Source organism: Bos mutus, chromosome 11 (genome assembly GCF_027580195.1).
Source record: "Bos mutus isolate GX-2022 chromosome 11, NWIPB_WYAK_1.1, whole genome shotgun sequence".
Taxonomy (NCBI): domain Eukaryota; kingdom Metazoa; phylum Chordata; class Mammalia; order Artiodactyla; family Bovidae; genus Bos; species Bos mutus.
In genome coordinates, this window is record NC_091627.1 from 61,940,750 (window position 1) to 61,961,120 (window position 20,371).

Sequence of the window (20,371 nt, forward strand, 5' to 3'; positions counted from 1 at the left end):
AAGAACAGCCCTGGTCTTCACAGCGACAGGGCACCCCCCCACCCTGTGTCCAGCCCTGTCCATGCCACTCTGGCCATGTTTGCGTCCCTGTAGTTCCTCCAGCTCACCAGCCAGGCCCCCAACCCAGAACCTCTCACCAGCTGTCACTCGGTCCAAGGTGACCACAGGGCCCACTCCACCACCCCTAGAGTCTTTCTCAGATGTGGCCTCCTTGGTGAAGCCTTTCCCATCCGTCCCGTCAATGGCTGTTACCTCCTCTCCCTGACCTCCTTCCCAGGAGGAGGCGTGGGTGACAGCGCTGCCAATGGCCCAGCTCTTGTCCTGACGGGCCTGACCCCTGGGGTCACGAGAAGGGATGGACAGAGGTCCACGTGGCCTCCAAGGAGAAGCCAGAGCTTCTGAAGGCCTGTGCTGGGCTGGAGCCCTGAGCTCTTCAGTCCCATCTGTCTCTACTCAGGGGTGCTTGTGACTGGATTGACCTCTGACCTCCTCCTAAAATGGGGAGGGGGCAGGGTGCAACCTGTCAAAGAATGACATAGCCTGAGGAGGTAACATAAACTGATTAGAACCCAGAGGGTCCAAGATGGCAGACGAGTTGACTTCCACTAGACCTTGAGCCTCAGTGTACGCTCATTGTAACACCTGAACAAGCTAAATGACACACCCAGGCACCATGATAGTTCTCAGGACGACCTTCAAAGACCAAAAGGGGGCAGTGGTCCAACCCCTGGAAATCCCCAACCCTTCCCCAAAATAGTTGAAATAATCCTCCCGATCATTAGCCTATGAAACTACCCAGCCCATGAAAACTAACCACACCACATTTTGGGGCCACTCTCACCTTCTGCACTCTATCTGTGGAGTGTGTTTCTAAATGAATCCTTTTCTTACCTAGACTTTGTCTCTCACTGAATTCTCTCTGCGAGGAGACATCTAGAACCTGAGCTTCATTAAGTGTCAAAATGAGGTGTGTGATCCCAGTTAAAAGACCACAGATTCAAGCCCCAGTCAGGGTTTAGGTTGGGCTGGACTCCCAGCTAAGTATGTTTGAGCCCCAGTCTGAGGGGCATGGTTTCACTTTCAGCTCAGGCTGTGCCCTGGGCTCCTGGGGGACCCCATCTACATTGCAGGCATGGAAGATGCTTAGTGATGTTGTCACATTAGGTGATGAGTCTCTGGCAGGTGATGGTCAATGGATGCTCTAATGCATGATGGGGGCAAAGGTCTCAGATTCAGTGCAGTTGGCATATGACTTCATCTTTTAGCATCATAGAGGGCGTTGATTGACTCTTTTCTATCTTAGTTGAAGAAAGAAGTAAGAAATACGTTGAAAGAAAGTGAAAGTCAGTCAGTTGTGTCCGACTCTTTGCGACCCCATGGACTATACAGTCCATGGAATTCTCCAGGCCAGAATGCTGGAGTGGGTAGGTAGCCTTTCCCTTCTCCAGGAGATCTTCCCAACCCAGGGATCCGACCCATGTCTCCTGCATTGTGGGCAGATTCTTTACCAGCTGAGCCACAAGGGAAGCCCAAGAATATTGGAGTGGGTAGCCTATCCCTTCTCCAGCGGATCTTCCCGACCCAGGAATCGAACTGGGGTCTCCTGCATTTCAGGTGGATTCTTTACCAACTGAGCTATGAGGGAAGCCCAAGATATATGTTGTGTTAGAGTTAAAACTGCTTTGAAAGACAGCTAAGTATGAAAATGAGTGTTTAGGAGGGCCTGACTGTGTGATCACTGAACTAGAGCCAGACATCCTGAAATGTGAAGTCAAGTGGGCCTTAGAAAGCATCACTATGAACAAAGCTAGTGGAGGTGATGGAATTCCAGTTGAGCCATTTCAAATCCTGAAAGATGATGCTGTAAAAGTGCTGCACTCAATATGCCAGCAAATTTGGAAAACTCAGCAGTGGCCACAGGACTGGAAAAGGTCATTTTTCATTCCAATCCCAAAGAAAGGCAATGCCAAAGAATGCTCAAACTACCGCACAATTGCATTCACCTCACACGCGAGTAAAGTAATGCTCAAAATTCTCCAAGCCAGGCTTCAGCAATATGTGAACCATGAACTTGCAGATGTTCAAGCTGGTTTTAGAAAAGGCAGAGGAACCAGAGATCAAATTGCCAACATCTGCTGGATCATGGAAAAAGCAAGAGAGTTCCAGAAAAACATCTATTTCTGCTTTATTGACTATGCCAAAGCCTTTGACTGTATGGATCACAATAAACTGGAAAATTCTGAAAGAGATGGGAATACCAGACCACCTGACCTGCCTCTTGAAAAATCTGTATGCAGGTCAGGAAGCAACAGTTAAAACTGGACATGGAACAACAGACTGGTTCCAAATATGAAAAGGAGTACGTCAAGGCTGTATATTGTCACCCTGCTTATTTAACTTATGTGCAGAGTACATCATGAGAAAAGCTGGACTGGAAGAAACGCAAGCTGGAATCATGATTGCCGGGAGAAATATCAATAACCTCAGATACGCAGATGACACCACCCTTATGGCAGAAGGTGAAGAGGAACTAAAAAGCCTCTTGATGAAAGTGAAAGTGGAGAGTGAAAAAGTTGGCTTAAAGCTCAACATTCAGAAAACGAAGATCATGGCATCCGGTCCCACCACTTCATGGGAAATAGATGGGGAAACAGTGGAAACAGTGACAGACTTTATTTTTGGGGGCTCCAAAATCACTGCAGATGGTGACTGCAGCCATGAAATTAAAAGACGCTTACTCCTTGGAAGGAAAGTTATGACCAACCTAGATAGCATATTCAAAAGCAGAGACGTTACTTTGCCAACAAAGGTCCGTCTAGTCAAGGCTATGGTTTTTCCTGTGGTTATATATGGATGTGAGAGTTGGACTGTGAAGAAGACTGAGCGCCGAAGAATTGATGCTTTTGAAGTGTGGTGTTGGAGAAGACTCTTGAGAGTCCCTTGGACTGCAAGGAGATCCAACCAGTCCATTATGAAAGAGATCAGCCCTGGGATTTCTTTGGAAGGAATGATTCTAAAGCTGAAACTCCAGTACTTTGGCTACCTCATGCAAAGAGTTGACTCATTGGAAAAGACTCTGATGCTGGGAGGGATTGGGGGCAGGAGGAAAAAGGGACGACAGAGGATGAGATGGCTAGATGGCATCACTGACTCGATGGACGTGAGTCTGAGTGAACTCCGGGAGTTGGTGATGGACAGGGAGGCCTGGCGTGCTGCGATTCATGGGGTCGCAAAGAGTTGGATACAACTGAGCGACTGAACTGAATTGAACTGACGGTGTTTGAGGGGCTTCCCTGGTTGCTCAGTGGTAAAGAACCTGCCTGCCAATGCAGGAGATGAAGGTTCAATCCTTGAAGATCCCCTAGAAAAGGAAATGGCAACCCATTCTAGTATTCTTCCTGGGAAATCCCATGGACTGAGGAGCCTGGTGGGCAAAGTCTATAAGTTGCCAAGAGTTAGACTCGACTTAGCAAGTAAACAACAGTGACCTCGTTTGAAGAAAAGCCTGAGGGAACTTCCGTGGTGGTACAGTGGCTGAGATTCTAAGCTACCAATGCAGGGGGCCTGGGTTCAATTCCTGGTCAGGGAGCTAGATCCCACGTGCCACAGTTAAGATCTGGACCAGCCAAGTAAATATATATTTAAAAAGAAAGGCCTGAGATTAGATAGCCTTTTAAACTAGTTTGGGAAGCGTAGATTGTAAATGTAAAAATTGTCTTTCTTAGCCTGTCTGATTATGTAACTGACCTTTGGGAGACTGTCCCGTGTCCTGTTTCTATATTATGCCCCTTCTGTTTCCATATCCTCAGTTTTGTTTTCTCACCACTAGCCCTGGCTCCTGTCTGTGAAGGACAGGAGGTCACAGGGTTTTAGGGGCTCTCATACTGGAATGGACATCACGTAGGTTTTCACTGGCAAGGGGAATACAACCTCCGGGAGATGGTGAAGGACAGGGAAACCTGGCCTGGGGCAGTTCGTGGTTTCAGAGTCAGACAAGACTTAGCAACTGAACAGCGACAACCCTGCTCCAGCCAGGTTCCTCCCAAGCAGAGTGGGGATCACAGCCCTTCCCATGAGGACTCCTGGCAGGTCGCCCGGAGTGGAAAGGACTCGGCTCAGGGAGCCTCTCCTTCATGAGGACGGGGGCAGCTCTGATGATGTGATACACAGATGCAGCCCCTGCGGGTGGGACCACCATCCAGCTGTGCAGGTCTTCTGTGTTGGCAGTTCTCCGGTAAGCTTCAGACCAGCGGCTTAGGACATGTGTTATTTACTCCCTCGTTTGTAGAGATGGGGAGTCTGCACCTGGACTGCAGTTTAACCTGGGCACCCGGCGAGGGGCTGAGCTGACAGGGCTCTAATTCCTTCTCTGCCAAGTATGTCATGGTGTTTCTCTTAAATGTTATGACTAGAAGCACATAGAATTTACCATCATGGCCATTTTTAGTGTGTGATTCAGCAGTGTTAGGAGTATTTACATTGTTGTGAATCAGACCTCCAGAACATCTTCATCTTCCCGCAGGGAATCTGTGTATCTTCCCACCAGGCCCTGGCAGCCAGGGTTCTGCTTTCTCTGTCTGTAGGCCTCCCTACACTAGGTATGTAACATAAGGGAAATCACGCCGTATTTGTCCCTTGGTGATGGACTTGTCTCACTGAGCACAAAATCAGCGTGCATACATGTTGAGGCATGTGTCAGACTTTCCTTTTTAAGGTTGTGTGGGTGGTGCTCCCTGAGGGCTTCAGTGACAGTTCATCTGTCATCTGTCAATAGATGTTTGTGTTGCTTTTACCTCTTGGCTCTTGTGCATGATGCTACTGTGAATGTGTCTGTTCAAATATCCCTTTGAGACCCTGCTTTCAGTTCTCCTGGATACACACCTAGAAGTGTAATTGCTGCTCATTTGGTAGTTCTGCTTATAACTTTCTGAGGAACTCGCATTCCTTTTTCCATAGCTGTTGCACATTTTACAACCCCAGCAACAATGCACAAAGCTGCCAGATTCTCTATATCCCCGCCAGCACTTGTTATTTTCTGTTTTGTTTCATTTTGTTTTGTTTTGTAATAGACGTCTTAGTGGCTGTGAGGGGGGTATCTCATTGTGGTTCTGATTTACATTCCCTGATGATTAGTGATGGGAAACATCTTTTCATGTCTCTGTTGACCATTTGTATATATATATGTGTGTGTGTGTGTGTGTGTGTGTATATATATATATATATATATTTTTTTTTTTTGAGAAATGTCTGTTTTAAGTCCTTTGCCTAGTTCTTAGTTGGATTATGTGAATTTTTTTTTGTTTCTGAATATTAACTCCTGATCACATATATGATATGCAAATATATTTTCCCATTCCATAGGTTGACTTTTTACCCTGTTGATTGTTGGTTGACTTTTTTGATGCACAGAATTTTTAAGTTTGATGTAGTCAAATTTGTCCATTTTTGTTTTGTTGCCTGCACTTTTGGTGTCATATTCAAGGAGTCCTTGTCCAATCCAATGTCATCCCGCTTTCCCCTGTGTTTTCTTCTAGGAGTCTTTTATAGAGTTTTGTGTTTTTAATTTTAGGTCTTTAATTCATTTGGGGTTAATATTTTTAAGTAGTTCAAGATAAGGGCCCAACTTCCTCCTTTTGCATATGGAAATCCACTTTCCCAACATTATTTGTGGAAGAAATTCCTTTCCCATCATGCCGGTTTTAAGGGTAGGGGAGAGAGAGTGACAAGGGAGGGGATAGTTATTTGGGGAAAAAAGAGGAGCTCATGTGTTTTTTAGTTTTGGCACATGTTTGGCACACATGGAGAGAGGTATACATTCGTCTTGGCCAGTGAGACATGCTTGCAACAATTATGGAGAGCTTGTTTCCTCAAGGTAGATAGGGTTCAATGGCTGTTTATATTGTTTGTGTGGAGAAAAGTAAGTCTCAAGATGTGACAGGAATACAATATCCTCTCTGGCCCCAAAGAGATCCACTTTCCAGAACCCAGGGTTTCCGGAAGCCAGAAGTGCTGGCAGGCTGGTGTGGGGGAGGAAATCTTTTTAGTGGCAAAGTAACGAGGCCCTGAGTTCCCCAGAGAAAGACAGAGCCACTGACTCGAATAGGCTCCATCCCTCTTCTCCCAGGCCTGGCGCTTCTCACAGCAGTGTCTCGGGGGATGTGACCATCCTGGAGGCGAACAACTGGGCAGGCACAGACCCTGAGTAACTGGACGACAGACTGCCCTGCGGCCCTCACCTGCAGGGGTGAGGCAGGGGCACAGAGCTATTCCTCTTGCTGCTGAAGATTTGGCCTCTGAGTACCCAGAGACCAGAGAGACCTGGGCTCCAGGAGAACTGGAGTAAGTCTGAGTAGCTGAGGGACAGGTATGTAGATCTCATTTGTTTTATATATATATCAACTACATTAGTAATATATATATATATATATATATTACTAATGTAGTTGATGTTCAGTTGCTAAGTGGAGTCTGACTCCTTGTCACCCCATGAACTGCAGCACATCAGGCTCCTCTGTCCTCTACCATCTCCTGGAGTTTGCTCAAACTCATGTCCATTAAGTCAGTGATGCCATTCAACCATCTCATCGTCTAGCCCCCCTGCCCCCTTCTCCTGCCCTCAATCCTGCCCAGCATTGGGGCCTTTTCCAGTGAATCTAATGTGGTAGCATTTTTCCAAGCTGCTAAACATTGCAACTGTCTGATTCTCTTGTTAAAATCTCTGGGCTATGAACAAGCTTATGGACACCATGTTAGTATTTTTATTGCTTTCTTTTCTGCAGTAAGTGCTGAGTGCCTATGTATTATTTATTGTGAGGGACTTGGCTATTGTGCATCCTTCCTCGGGTTACAGTGCGGTACAGGAGACTCGGTGTTTATAAAGTAACGGTAATAACTGGTAAGACAAAAGCTTGCTTTTCAGATTGTCTTTGGAGGTCCTCTGCTGGAGGAGAGATGCCTTTCAAGGGCTGGAGTGAAATACCATGTAGTTTAAGGGTCTGGGTCTTCGCCCACATCTCATCCTGTGTGGAAGCAGCGGTGGTTCTGTGGGTCCCATGGGGCGGATGGGACCTGAGAAGTGTTTGAGCCACATTTCAGTCCTGCTCTGCTGTCCTGGATGTTCTTGTGGAGCTGTTGGCAAACAGTGTGGACGCCCCGAAAGAAAACGTGGGTGGGTGTGATCACTCATCACCCACATGGCTGACTGAGGTGGGCAGTGGACGGTCTCCTGGAAATGCTGACAGCTCCCCTGGCCTCTCGTTCAGAGGGAAGGGAACCAGGCAGCCTCATGGAACGTCCTGTAAACACTTTAGCTGAAGGGAAAGGTGAGCACAGTGACCGTTTCAGACGATGAACATTACACATTTAATCTCTTCTCAGAAGACTCTTGCTGTTTAGTTTTTGTGCATTTAACACATAATCCTGTATGGTAAAAAGACACAGAGATGAGTGGGCTCTGAGTCCTTGCTTGAGGAAGCTGTTCCATGGGTGGAGGGGCTGGTGGCCCCAAGCATGGCTGATGGGGAAGGTCTCCCTTGGAGCTGCGTGTCCTCTGGGAGCTTGGCCAGGTCTGCCTGCCTGCAGGCCAAGAAACACTGGCCCTGACATGTTAGAAAGGAGGGTAAAGGATGAAGGTCTTCCGGAAAATGTGGCTTTAGTGCAGTGGTTGCAAAACTGCCATGAGATGCAGACATACAGGCTATGAAGTGCGTGGGGCTCGTGTGGGCACTGGGGATGCTGTGGGTGGCCTGACCATCACAGAGCCGCTGGGGACAGAGGACCGGGGAACTGCAAACCCAGCCTTTTTCACCTTCACCTGACTTTGTGCCCATCCTGTGTGTCTCAGTGTTTCTGCTTCACCTCCAGGAGTTTCCCTTCATTGGGTCTGCACCCGCACCACCCCCACCCCCACTCCCCACCCCCCCCCCTCGCAATCCATCCTCTCTTGGCCTAGAACCTGGCCCACCCACAGTTCTTGAACATGCCGTGTGAGCGAGCTTTGCTGGTTCTCCGTGGCTTCCTGGACTGCACCAGGCATGCTTGACCAGTGCTCCCCAAGTTGTAGTGAAGAGTGAGGCTCTTTAAAAAAATTTCCAAGTGGTAAAGAATCCGTGTGCCAATGCAGGAGACAATGGATTTGATCCCTGATTCAAGAAGATCCCGCATGCCTCAGAGCAGCTAAGCCTGTGACCTACAACCTACTGAGCCTGCGCTCTAGAGCCCGGGAACCATAACTACTGAAGTCTGTGGCTCTAGAGCCTGAACTCTGCACCAAGAGAAGTCCACACACTACCACTAGAAAGCCCAAGCGGCAACAAAGACCCAACACAGCCAAAAATAAGACAAAATAAAGTAGGAAGTTAGTGTTAGTCACTCAGTTGTGTCTGACTCTTTTCAACCCCATGGACTTTTTTCCAGTTCATTGTTGACCGGTGCTTCTGTGAAGGACAATAAAAATGGGTTACTAGAAAAATGAAATGAAAAGAAGCCATATGAATACAAGTCTCATTTCTTCCTCTTAGATTCAGAAGGTGTAGAATTTCCCTGTCAAATTAGTAACTTTATACCTGTTCTCGACTGTTGCGCTGACTTGTAGGTGGAGACTCTGAGTCCCTCACAGTCACAGGTATACTGAGGAGCTCTGCAGCAGGAGGCCCTGCTTCCCCTTGTGTTTTAACTCCCTGCAGCGATCTTTCCGCCATGCTTTTAGTTTCCTGCCTGGAATGTTCAGCAGCTGTTAGCCAGTTATCTCAACTAGGAAACTGAAAGGAAACTAATGGTAGTTGAGTTGCCATGTGCCAGCCGGTGCATGACATGTGTGTTTGTTTGTTTTTTAATAACTTACTTGTTTATTTTTGGCTCTGCTGGGTCTTCATTGCTGCGCAGGCTTTTCCCTGGTTGCTGCGAGCAGCGGCTGCTCTAGTTGCGGTGTGCAGGCTTCTCATTGTGATGGCTTCTCTTGCTGTTGAGCATGGGTTGTAGGGTGCACGGGCTTCAGGAGTTGTGGCACACATGCTCTCGAGTTCAGGCTCAGTAGTTGTGGTTCACAGGCTTAGTAGCTCTGTGGCAGGTGGGAGCTTCCTGGGCCAGCGATTGAACCCGTGTACTCTGCATTGGCAAGTGGATTCTTATCCACTGTTCTAGCAAGGAAGTTCCTTCTAATGTATTGTTGAATTTGCTAATGTTTTGTTAAGGATTTTTACATCTGTGTCCATTAGGGATATTAACCTATAATTTTTTTTCTTACAATATTCTTGTCTGGTTTTTTATGTCAGGATGATGGATGCTGGCCTTCTAAAATGAGTTTGGGCATGTTCCTTCCTCTTTTATCTTTTGGAAGAGTTTGAGAGTCACTGGTATTAACTCTTCCTTAAATACTTGGTAGAAGTCAAAAAAAGTCTGGTCCTAGACTTTTGTTTTCTGGGAGGTTTTGTTTACTGAGTCAGTCAACTTACCAGCTCAGATTTTCTGTTTCTTCATGATTCTGCCTTCTGCAGTGTGCTTTAATTTTTTATTTCTAAGTAGTCCTCAAAACAACCCTGCAATACAGTAGGTGATATTAGCCCCAGTGGAGGGGTGAATGAATTCACTTGAGTTCACAGACTCAGTTAAGTGGGCCTGAGACCTCACTGTGGGCACGCCCCAGTCTATGGGGATGCAGGAGGAAGCTGAACAGACGAAGCTCGAATCCTTGAGGGGCTTATGTCTCTGCTGTGGGGAGAGGTCAGAACCAAACACGTCAGATGTATTAGGTGGTAATGAGTCATGGGTAGAGAAGGAGGTTGGACAAATGTCTAGGGGTGGGAAGCAGACTTCACTGTCACTACATCAGAGCAAAGATTTCAAGGGGCTGAGGAGACCCCTGACACCCAAAGCCAGCTGTGGTGGTGAGGGGCCTGAAGGTTTTTGAAGAGCTCACTGAAGGTAAAGAACTTCCTCCCAGGTAGTAGATGGATGATGTGGGTTTTCACTCAATTTTGGCTTTTTTATTATACTTTAGCATCTTTATTCAGTCTCCAGGTTCTGGTTTAGAAGACGCCTGAATCCAAATAAAGTGGAAACCCACTTGGGAGTTTGTGTATGTCGAGGGGTGAGGTTGAAAGTCTGCTCTTTGTGTGGGTTTTGCTTTTGATTGGGTCTGGATATTTTCTAAGGCTTTGAATATCTTTTTCCTAAGGGTACACAATACAAGAGTTTTGTGGTTGAATTTCCATTTTGAAGTGGGTGAAATGTCTCCAGGGGCCGCAGAATGCTAGACAGCATCAGGAAAAGACTTTTCAAAGGAGAACAGCTGATTAAAGCTCTGGAGAGCATCTGGTGTTGCTTTTGTTTGAGCATTTCGCAGTCAAGCGCTGTGCACGTTGTCCCCGCTCACACAAACCTGTGCGAGGCAGCCTCTCCTCCCTCTGGCCACTCTCGTGCTGCCCAGGACCCCGCTCTGCACAGACCCTGTACCTGTGGTTCAGGCTACTGCTGCTGCTAAGTCACTTCAGTCGTGTCTGACTCTGCAGCCCCATAGACAGCAGCCCACCAGGCTCCCCTGTCCCTGGGATTCTCCAGGCAAGAACACTGGAGTGGGTTGCCATTTCCTTCTCCAATGCATGAAAGTGAAAAGTGAAAGTGAAGTCGCTCAGTCGTGTCCGACCCTCAGCGACCCCATGGACTGCAGCCTTCCAGGCTCCTTCATCCATGGGATTTTCCAGGCAAGAGTACTGGAGTGGGGTGCCATTGGATATCTTTAAATCATAGCCCCTATTTTTCACTTGTTTGAAAAATCAGCTTTTTACAACAAATTGAATACAACCTTGTAAATCAACTATATGTGAAAGGGAAGTCTCTTAGTCGTGTCCGACTCTTCGCAACCCCATGGACTGCAGCCTACCAGGCTCCTCCGTCCATGGCTGCTGAACCCCAAACTCCCCTTTGCCTGTCACTCAGCCCCAGATTGCATTGTGGAGAGTGTCGTCACTCATGACTCCAGGGTGTAACTTTCTCACTTCAGCTTGAACTTGAATGCCACATAAAATTGCCATGGCTAGTATTCCTTAGCAGTAGCAGTATGCCCATATGTGTTTTACAGATGAGAAATGTGACATAACTTACTCAAGATGATCATCCCCGGATTGCTGCTACACTATTGTGTTTTTCAGCTACAGTTTGGATTGAGCTTTTGTGGGTTGCTCATGATTCTATTAATGAAATGTATTATATGGCTCCTATGGAAATTCCAAAATTGCAAACTTAATATAGAATTGGCTTCAAATTTTTCATGCTTGAGTTGGGGACTAATTAAATATTGTTCAGTTTTTACAACCTTGCTAATTTTTTAAAAAGACTATATTTTAGTGTATTTTTAGATTCAGAGCAAAGTTGAAGGGAAGGTACAGGATTTCCTGTACACCTTCTACCCTACACGTGTACAACCTCCCCTGTTATCAGCATCCCTCGCCAGATAATGCGTTTGTTGCAACTGATGAACCTACATTGACAGATTGTGGTCCCCAAAGCCCCTAGTTTACATTAGGGTTCATGCTTGGTATTGTAATTCTGTGGGTTTGGAGAAGTGCATAAGGACATGTGTCCATCATTCTGGTATCATACAGAATGGGTTTTTTAAATTTTTCATTTATTTATTTTTGGCTGTGCTGGGTCTTCTTTGCTGCATGAGCTTTTCTCTAGTTGTGGCGAGTGGGGGCTACTCTCTAGTTGAGATGCGCTGGCTTCTCATTGCTGTGGCTTCTCTTGTTGCTGTGCACAGGATCTGGGCGAGCAGGCTCAATAGTTGTGGTACATGGGCTTAGTTGCTCCACACCATGTGGGTTCTTCCTGGATCAGGGGTTGAACCCATGACTGCTGCATTTGCAGGTGGATTTCTTATCCACTAAGCCACCAGGGAAGCTCCAGATCGTTTTTATGGCCCCCAAGTCCTCTATGCTTTGTGTCCTCATTTCTCCCCCGCCCACTCCCATGTGGAAATTTAATAATTTGGGTAGGTATACCTCCCCATTCAGTGGGGGATACTCTTATTACTTTTGGAGTATTTAGCCACTGTAGGCAGCATCCACTTAGTAACAGGCCTCAGCAGCCTTGTGGGCATCAGTCCTGACCTCTCACACTACTTTTCTCCTCAATAGTTTGTTTTATCATTTGTAACTTTCCCTCCATGGTCAAGGGGGATTGGATTTTTAAACCTGGAGTGGTGTATTTTTTTTATACATTTGCAAACATAGGACTTCCCACATGGTTCAGTGGTAAAGAATCTGCCTGCCAATGCAGGAGCTGCGGGTTTGATCCCTGGGTCAGAAAGATCCCCTGGAGAAGGAAATGGCAACCCACTCCAGTATTCTTACCTGGAGAATCCCCATGGACAGAGGAGCCTGGTGGGCTACAGTCCATGGGGTCGCAAAGAGCAGGACACAACTGAGTGCACATGCCCCCACACGCAGAAGCATAGTATATGCTTTTAAAATGGGAGCTAACCCTTCTTCACACAGTGGGAAACTGAAGTCAGCAAGCTTGGCCCCATGCCTGTGCAGCCTGGCCTGACCCTCCCCTGTCCCCTGCTCCCCACCCCCGAAGTGAGCTTGAGGCAGAAGGCTGGCTCCCGGCCTCGCCCTTTAGCACAGCCACCTCTCCCTCCCAGCTGTCCTCCCCTCTCCCCTTCTCTCCTTGGAGTCTGTTGGGCCCTTTTCTCCACTATAGCCTCAGGGTTCTGCTGTCCTGGACTGAGGGTCTGCACTGTCCCCCTGACCTGTGGTGAGGACGGGGGGCAGTGCAGTTGCGCCCTCCTGTGCCCACCTTCCCTCATAGGCCCTCTTCACTCTTTTCTCTGAAAAACTGTGTCTTGGCTTGCAATGACTGTTCCAGCAGTCAGTCTGAGTCATCCAGGGTGTTTAGTCTTTCCTGAGAATAGGAGGGGCCATTGGATAATGGGTGATGTAGTATTCATGAGTCTGTAGCCAAACCTGACCCACAGAGGTGCCAACAGGACAGAAGGAGTCATGGGGTGGCACCGACAGGACACGTGCTCCTTACCTGCCTCAGGAGGGACTGGACTAAGGCCAGTTTGATGTTTGTCTGCACTTGAGATAGTCGTGGTGGGGCTGCAGACAGAGCAGGGGGCTCAGGGTGGAGGGGAGGCTTGCGGTGGAAGACCCTTCAAGTGGTAGCGCTTTGGCCATCAGGTAGCTTGATGACCTCAGAAATCCTCTGGATTAGTAGTTATCAGTGGAGCTGGAATCATTCCCTAAGGAAAGAAAAATGAAATTTGCTCAGTTGTGTCTGATTCTTAGCAACCCCATGGATTGTAGCCCACCAGGCTCCCCTGTCCATGGGATTCTCCAAGCAAGAATACTGGAGTGGGTAGTCATTTCCTCCTCCAGGAGATCTTCCCAACCCAGGGATCAAACCCAGGTCTCCCACATTGCAGGTGGATTCTTTACCAGCTGAACCACCAGGGAAGCCCATTCCCTAAAGAGCCACTGGGAACTTGTGGACACTTTTGTTACCTTGATGGTTTAGGGCTCATAGATATGGAGTTGCTGGGGCCGTGGATACTGGGTGGGGGTGGGGCCAGGGAGCTGGATGTCAGAGTTTGCATCCATAGTTTTTAAAAAAGGAAAAGGCATTTTTTTTATAATTCTCTGAGCATAGCACCTACTTCTGTTTTAGATATGGTAAAAGAGTACTTTCACACAGTTTAATAAACACCAAGTTTTCTAGGCATGCCTGGGATTTGTAAACAGTTTGCTTGGCTTTTTACTTAAATCTTTACTCTCATAAGTTGTATTAATTTCTTTTTTATCATATTTAGAAGTTCAAATATGGGCTTCCCTGGTGGTTCAGATGGTAAAGAATCTGCCTGCAATGCAGGAGACCTGGGTCCAATCCCTGGGTTGGGAAGATCCCCTGGAAAAGGGAATGGCTGCCCACTCCTTCTCCTATTTTTGCCTGGAGAATTCCATGGACAGAGGAGCCTGGCGGACTACAGTCTATGGGCCGCAAAATGTCAGACACAACTGAGCAACTAACACTTTCACAGAAGCTCAGAGCCTTTAAGACAGTCGGTTCAGTTCAGTTCAGTTCAGTTGCTCAGTTGTGTCCCACTCTTTGCGACCCCATGGATTGCAGCACACCAACGTTCTCTGTCCATTACCAACTCCCAGAGCTTGCTCAAACTCATGTCCTTTGAGTCGGTGATGATGGTCTATTGAAAAGGTTTTGTTTTGGTTTATTTTGTTTAAATGAGAGATGATTGGTAAACTAAAGTTTTCTCCAGTGAGATAAGAGACCATAGGGAAAGCTTATGTATAGGGATGAATAATGATGAACTTTTGGGTTATAATGTGTTTCATAGTCAGGATGTAAGAAGAATGTTTAAAGATGGAGAAGTGGGACTTCCCTGGTGGTCCAGTGGTTAAGACTGCATTCCCAATGCAGGGGGCATGAGTCCAACCCCTGGTCAGGGAACTAGATCCTACACACTGCAGCAAAGACCCTGGGCGCTGCAACCAAGACCCAGCACAGTCAACTACATTTTTAAAAATGAAAAATGAAAAAGCTCAAGATGGAGAGGTTCAGTAGCACTTGATAGACTGGGTAAAACAAGTGGGTTGAAGTTATCCCAGAGCCTTTCAAAGGCAGAACTGAAAAGCTATGCGTGGATATGGAACATGTTACAGATTAGATCCGTGTATTCTGAATATCCCGTTTAAAGGATATTCGGTGGGAAGGAACTAACCTGATGGCATTGTGTCTGTCTGGGGGCCTATGAAGGAAAACAGAAGCCTGACCGTGGGCTAGTGGAGAAGGTAGGTCCCTTTATAGGGTACCCAGCCTCTGGTGGGCAGGGGGTGACTTGGAGCAGAGCTCACCTGCTGGAGGGGGCTGGCCTCAGCGGCTCTTCTCCCAGGGACCTCCACCTGCCCCAAGGTCCTCACCTCACGTGCGCTTGTGTGTACGTGTGTGTGTGTGTGTGTATGCATGCCCTGGGGGCCTTGTGACTCCTAGGACCTCTGTCTGCCACACAGTCCTCACCTCACTCAGGCATGCGTGTGTACATGCGCACATGCTCGTGTGTGTGTGTGTATGTGTGCACGTGCCCAAGGCTTCCTCCCTTTCTTTCTCCTCCTGAGAGATGTGGCCGCTTCCCAGGGTTTGTGTCTGTAGCAGGAGTGGGGCAGGGGCCTGGTTCTCCCCACAAACAGCCCCCAAGTTCCCAGAAAGGAGTGAATTAACAAAAACCAGAAGATTCTGGCTGAAAGTTTACTGTGTGCATATGACGTGAGACATCCACCAGCTCTGATGGTCGGGGCTGCAGGTGAGGCTCGGAGCCAAGCCTGAATCTCCGAGCTTCCAATGCCCACAGAGACCTTCTGCTTGCCTCCCAGACCCTCCTCCTCAGGCTCTATGCTGGGGCAACCAATGGAGGTGATGGGTTGTTTTCTTGTTCCGGATCTGCCTCATTTTCCTGGTGGCTCAGTGGTAAAGAATCTGTCTGCCAGTGCAGGAGATGTGGGTTCGATCCTTGGTTCCGGAAGATCCCTTGGAGGGGGAAATGGCAATCCATTTCAGTATTCTTGCCTGGGAAGTCACATGGAAAGAGGAGCCTGGCAGGCTACAGTTCATGGGGTCACAAAAGAAGCAGCCACAACTTAGGGACTAAACCACCACCACCACCACGAGGAATCAGACATCAGGACTCTGCTCTGTATTAAAGGAGTCGGTTCTGGACTAGTCTTGCGTCCTCGTGAATCCGGGTGGAGAAGCTTTGTTGTGTCAGGAGGAGGAAGGCTGCCCCTCGACTCTAGCAGACACCCCCTACTCTTCCTCAGTGGAAGCTTGGCACAAGGCGGCCCCAGCCGTGACTCAGCCAGGGCATAAGGGTCTGCCGCCACGGCCCAGCCCAATGGAGCATGGCCTTCCAGCCCTGGGTTTATTTTACAGAGAAGGCAAAGTAAAGACCAGCTGCTCAACCTGCTCTGTAAAGCCCCAGAGACACTCTGCTCAGAGGTGAAGGTGTCGTCCATACCCAGGGCGCTCAGCTCTTTCTGTGCTGACCCGTTGTCATTCATTTTTCTCAGCCTTGCCCTGCACGTTACAAGTGCCTTCAGTGAGTGTGGATGAACTTGGCAACTCAGTAAAGTCTGTAGAACAGCCCAGCAGGATGTGAGTTGTGACATCGGGGTGTCGTCTCACTTGAAACCACCGGGTTATCATGTAACCGTCACGTGGTTTGACTGCGTGCAGGAAGAATCCTCAATGTGGCTTCATAGGCTTAAATATAGTTCAGGGCACCAGACCTGGAGCTGAGATGAGGAAGTTCTATTCAGTGTAGGAAACAGGAGCTTAAAGATAACACACTGTGATGGCAACCCGGCTTCCCGAGCCTGATAAGCCCGTGGAATAAGGGTGGACACACAGAGAGGGGCCTGTCCCTGAGTGTGGAAGTATCAGGTAAGGACACCCTTGCACAGGTGGGGCTGTGCATGCGCAGGTAAGAGGACCCCCACGGCCTCCAGAGAAATGGAGGGGATGGCCCAGAGTGGCCGGACAAAGGCACTGTTGTACTTGTGGGTTTGTTTTCCTCTTGACTTGTCTTTCTCAGTCATTTGGAAGCAAATCTCAAAAGATGTTTGTCTAAACTTGCAAACCCAGAAGCAGTAAGGGGTCCTAGTAGCTTTTGGCAATGCTAATGTCTGCTCCCTGCTTCAAAGGGCAGCAAGGTGGTCTTGCTTCCTGGGTGTGTGTGTGACTGTGCAATGTGTGTGTGAGCAGCTGTTGTTTTATGGGTTTCACAGCAGGGTGGGTGAGGGAGGTTACTCCCTATGTTTGCAGAGAAATTGTTAACAACCTTGATAACGTTTAGTCCTCCAGTTTATGGTCCTGCAGAGTTTTGCTATAAAAGACCTTAGGAATGCTTTTTGGGATTTTATTATGTTAAATATTTTTAACTCAGATCCTGTCTGGGGTTTTAAAACAGACCAGCAAACGGGTACTGTTTAATGCTGTGGTTAGTGAACTTTGGTCATGCAGTGGTGAGAAAAAACAGCGTGAGGATTGGGGGAGCTATTCTTACTCATTAATGGTAACTGTTTAAAAATCAGCAGGACATTTGGAGGAAAATAATGCACCAAGTCTGCATTTGTAAAACATTTACAAGATCATTATTCACTCCAAAAGGATCTCTTGCCTTATTCAGGATTCACTGTGAATTTCCTTAGAGATGTAAATGTATTTATGAAACTGTTCATTTCACAGCTAATCTTCAGGAATAGTCCTGTGGTATGGGATGGGTGATGGATCAGGGAGTTTATTATAAATGTATTTATATTTATGTTACACACACATATATATACATAATACAACCACACGTAACCATGAAATATGGGATAATTATAGTGATCAGGAGAAGGGAATTATCTTTTTCAGGGGCAAGAAAGAAAAAAAAAAGTTGAAAGAGAGAGTTTCTCAGATGACAGAGAAACGGTGTAGCAGGACCAGGGCGTGGACATCCTGCAGTGGGGGCTCCGTGCTGGCGCAGGGGGACCCGGGCCTCCTCAGGATGGCTGGAGGAGTCTGCAGTCTCACTGATAACTTCTTGATGTCAGTAGCCCTGAGGGTCCCCCGAGAAAAGATAGCACCTTTACAGGAACTTTTTTAAAAAAGTGTTTTTATTATTTTAAAGCAGAGGTCTTGCAGTGATCTTCAATTAGGTCTTGCTCCCAAGTTCTTACAACACGTTGAGGATCCACTCGTCCTCAGAAGGAGGGCAAAATGGAGGACAGATCTTAGCTGCGACTGAGCCTGTCGTTAGCCTGTAGTAATCCGTCTGCACTGTGGACTAGAGTTAAAGGGTGGGTGATGTGAGGGCATGTGTAGGAAAGTATTTATGTTCCACATGTGTGCATGCTAAGTCACTCAGTTGTGTCTGACTCTTTGTGACCCCATGGCCTGTAGCCCACCAAGCTCCTCTGTCCATGGGCTATTCCAGGCAAGAATACTGGAATTGTTTCCATTTCCTCCTCTAGGAAATGTTCCTGATCCATGGATTGAATCCCCAGGTCTCTGGTGTTTCCTGCATTGACAGGCGAGTTCTTTACCACTGAGCCACCTGGGAAGTCCCTTTATGTTCCACAAGTCACTATAAGTATCCCATGGTATCGACAGGGGAATTGGGTGCTTTAGCCCTTCAGGTTAGAGTTGGGGGGTCAGGTACATAGAACATGAAAAATGGAAAAATAGATTTACCAAGTCATCTTGGTGGGGGCGAGAAGAGGTAGATACGCCCTAGGCAGTGTACTGATGGGGTTTAATCCTGTGCTGAAAGGAGGTTCCTTTGCTGCTAGAAGGAAGCTCGCTTGCACATGATGTGGGGGTGGCACCGAGTTCTTGGGCTCAGCTGTTTGTGGTCTTTCTTGTTGCTGATGGGCTGGCTCAGGGCCGCCTTCCTCACTGACTTATTCACTGGGCCTGGTTATCCTGAAAGAAACACTGAGGTATAGCTGAAGAGCATGGCTTTTATGGTGACCAGACTTGGGTTCAGATCTTACTTTTGCCACTTCTATGATTCTGAACCAATTACTTACTATGTGAGTTGCAGATTCTTCATCTGTGAATGATTATAATGCGTAATCTATGAACAGGGAGGATTAATTGAGATCACGTATGTAGAAGGGTTCTAGCTTGGTACTTGATGAGATCTAGGTGGTTGACAAACATTCTCTCCCGCCCCTACCTTTTTTTTTTTTTTGGTCTGTTTTAATTATTTTTATTGTGGTAAAATACCTCTAACACAAAACTCTCCATTTGAACCGTTTTAAGGTATACATTTTAGTGGCATTAACTATATTCATGATGCTGTACAACCGTCACCTCTCTCCATTGACAGGACTTTCCGTCACGTCAAGTGCTGTGTACCTGAAGCCCTAACTCCTCACCCCTGCTCCCCACCTCAACGGCTCCAATGCATTTCCTGCCTCTGAACTTGGTCGTGTGTCTTACACGAGTGGGTCATATGACACGTGACATGTGTGGGTCATTCAACACGTGACACAAGTGGGTCACGCAATGCGTGATACACGTAGGTCATGTGACATGAGTGGGTCACATAACACTTTACACGAGTGGGACATGTAACACATGGCATGCGTGGGTTGTAAGACGTGACACAAGGGGGTTGTATATACATGACACAAGTGGGTCACGTGACACATGGTACACATGGGTCATATGACATGTGACACGTTCACACAACACGTGACACAAGTGTGTCAAAGGAATGTGACATGTGGTCACACGACACATGACACACGTGGGTCGTATGACATGTGATCTTGGCGTCGCCCTTCCACTTAGCGGCATGACTTTGAGGCCCCCCCTGCTGCGGCATGCATCTGGATGTCTTTCCTTTTTGGGGCGGCTGTTACTCCACTGTGTGGATGGACCACATTTTGTCACCACTCGTCTGTCGAGGGACCCACAGTAGTTCCTGCCTGCTCTCTGTTGTGGGAGTGCTGCAGTGCACTTGGGGGTGCGGCCGTCTGAGTCCCTGCTTTCAGTTCCGTGGGGTGGGGACCCAGAGGTGGGATTGCCAAGGCGTATAGTAATTCTCTGTTGAACTTTCTGAGGGTCCACCAAACTGTTTCTTGAGCTTTGGTTTTTACTTTACTTTGCATATTTGGAGCTTGCCTCCTTAAAGACCTGAAACTCCCGGAGGAGGTCAGGGTTGAAAGGAACCACGTTCTGTTTAGTGTCTGAGATTTTCACGTGTTTTCTCCCCTCTTCAGAGCCACCCCCCTACTCCTGTGCCCAACCACTGCTGCAGAGACTTTATCTTCCCTTCTTTTGCTTTTTCCTTGTTCAGCCTCCTCCCCTCTCTTCCCTTTCCCTTCCTCACCCTGCTCTGCCCATCCCCCCACCTTCTCAAAGGGGCATGGTGGGGATCCTACAGGGGTCATCCTCCACTTCCCTCTCCCCCTGCCCAGACCCTGCGTTGCTGTCATGGTGGGAGGGGTCCTGGAGACCAGATCCTGGCATGCTTGTGAAGCTTCCTTCAGCCAGACCCCAGAAGGGTTGGCACCTGTAATCAGTGATGGCAAGTGTTTCGGGAAAGTTGGGTGGAGAATAAGAAAATAACATCATTGAAGTGAGGAAAAGAGTCTTTGGGGCTGCTAGCCCAGCATGGTGCCAGCAGCAACTGCGAGGAGATCATAAAAGTGGCTTTTCCAAAAACCGTCCAGAAATGAAGCCCGGGCTGCTCAGTCAGAGGTGACGGCTCTGATTCACCTGGTCAGTAATTGAAAGTCTGTATTCAGTGTGACTTTGCTCATTTCTCAGGCCATTATGAAGGTCTCATTCATTATGTGTCTGACCA

General features: G+C 47.7%; 1 protein-coding gene across 2 annotated transcripts in view; it reads left to right on the top strand.

The window, feature by feature from the left end:
• The window catches only part of LIMS1 (LIM zinc finger domain containing 1), an 82,778-nt gene that overhangs the window by 12,838 nt on the left and 49,569 nt on the right, over window positions 1-20,371 (top strand). The window contains exon 1 of one of the 2 annotated variants that reach the window (XM_070379503.1): window positions 16,309-16,452. The exons of the other annotated variant lie outside the window; for it this stretch is intronic. The gene's annotated coding sequence lies outside the window, so the exon portion shown is untranslated. Of the gene's footprint in view, window positions 1-16,308; window positions 16,453-20,371 lie in introns of those variants that run through there. 2 annotated transcript variants of the gene reach the window in all.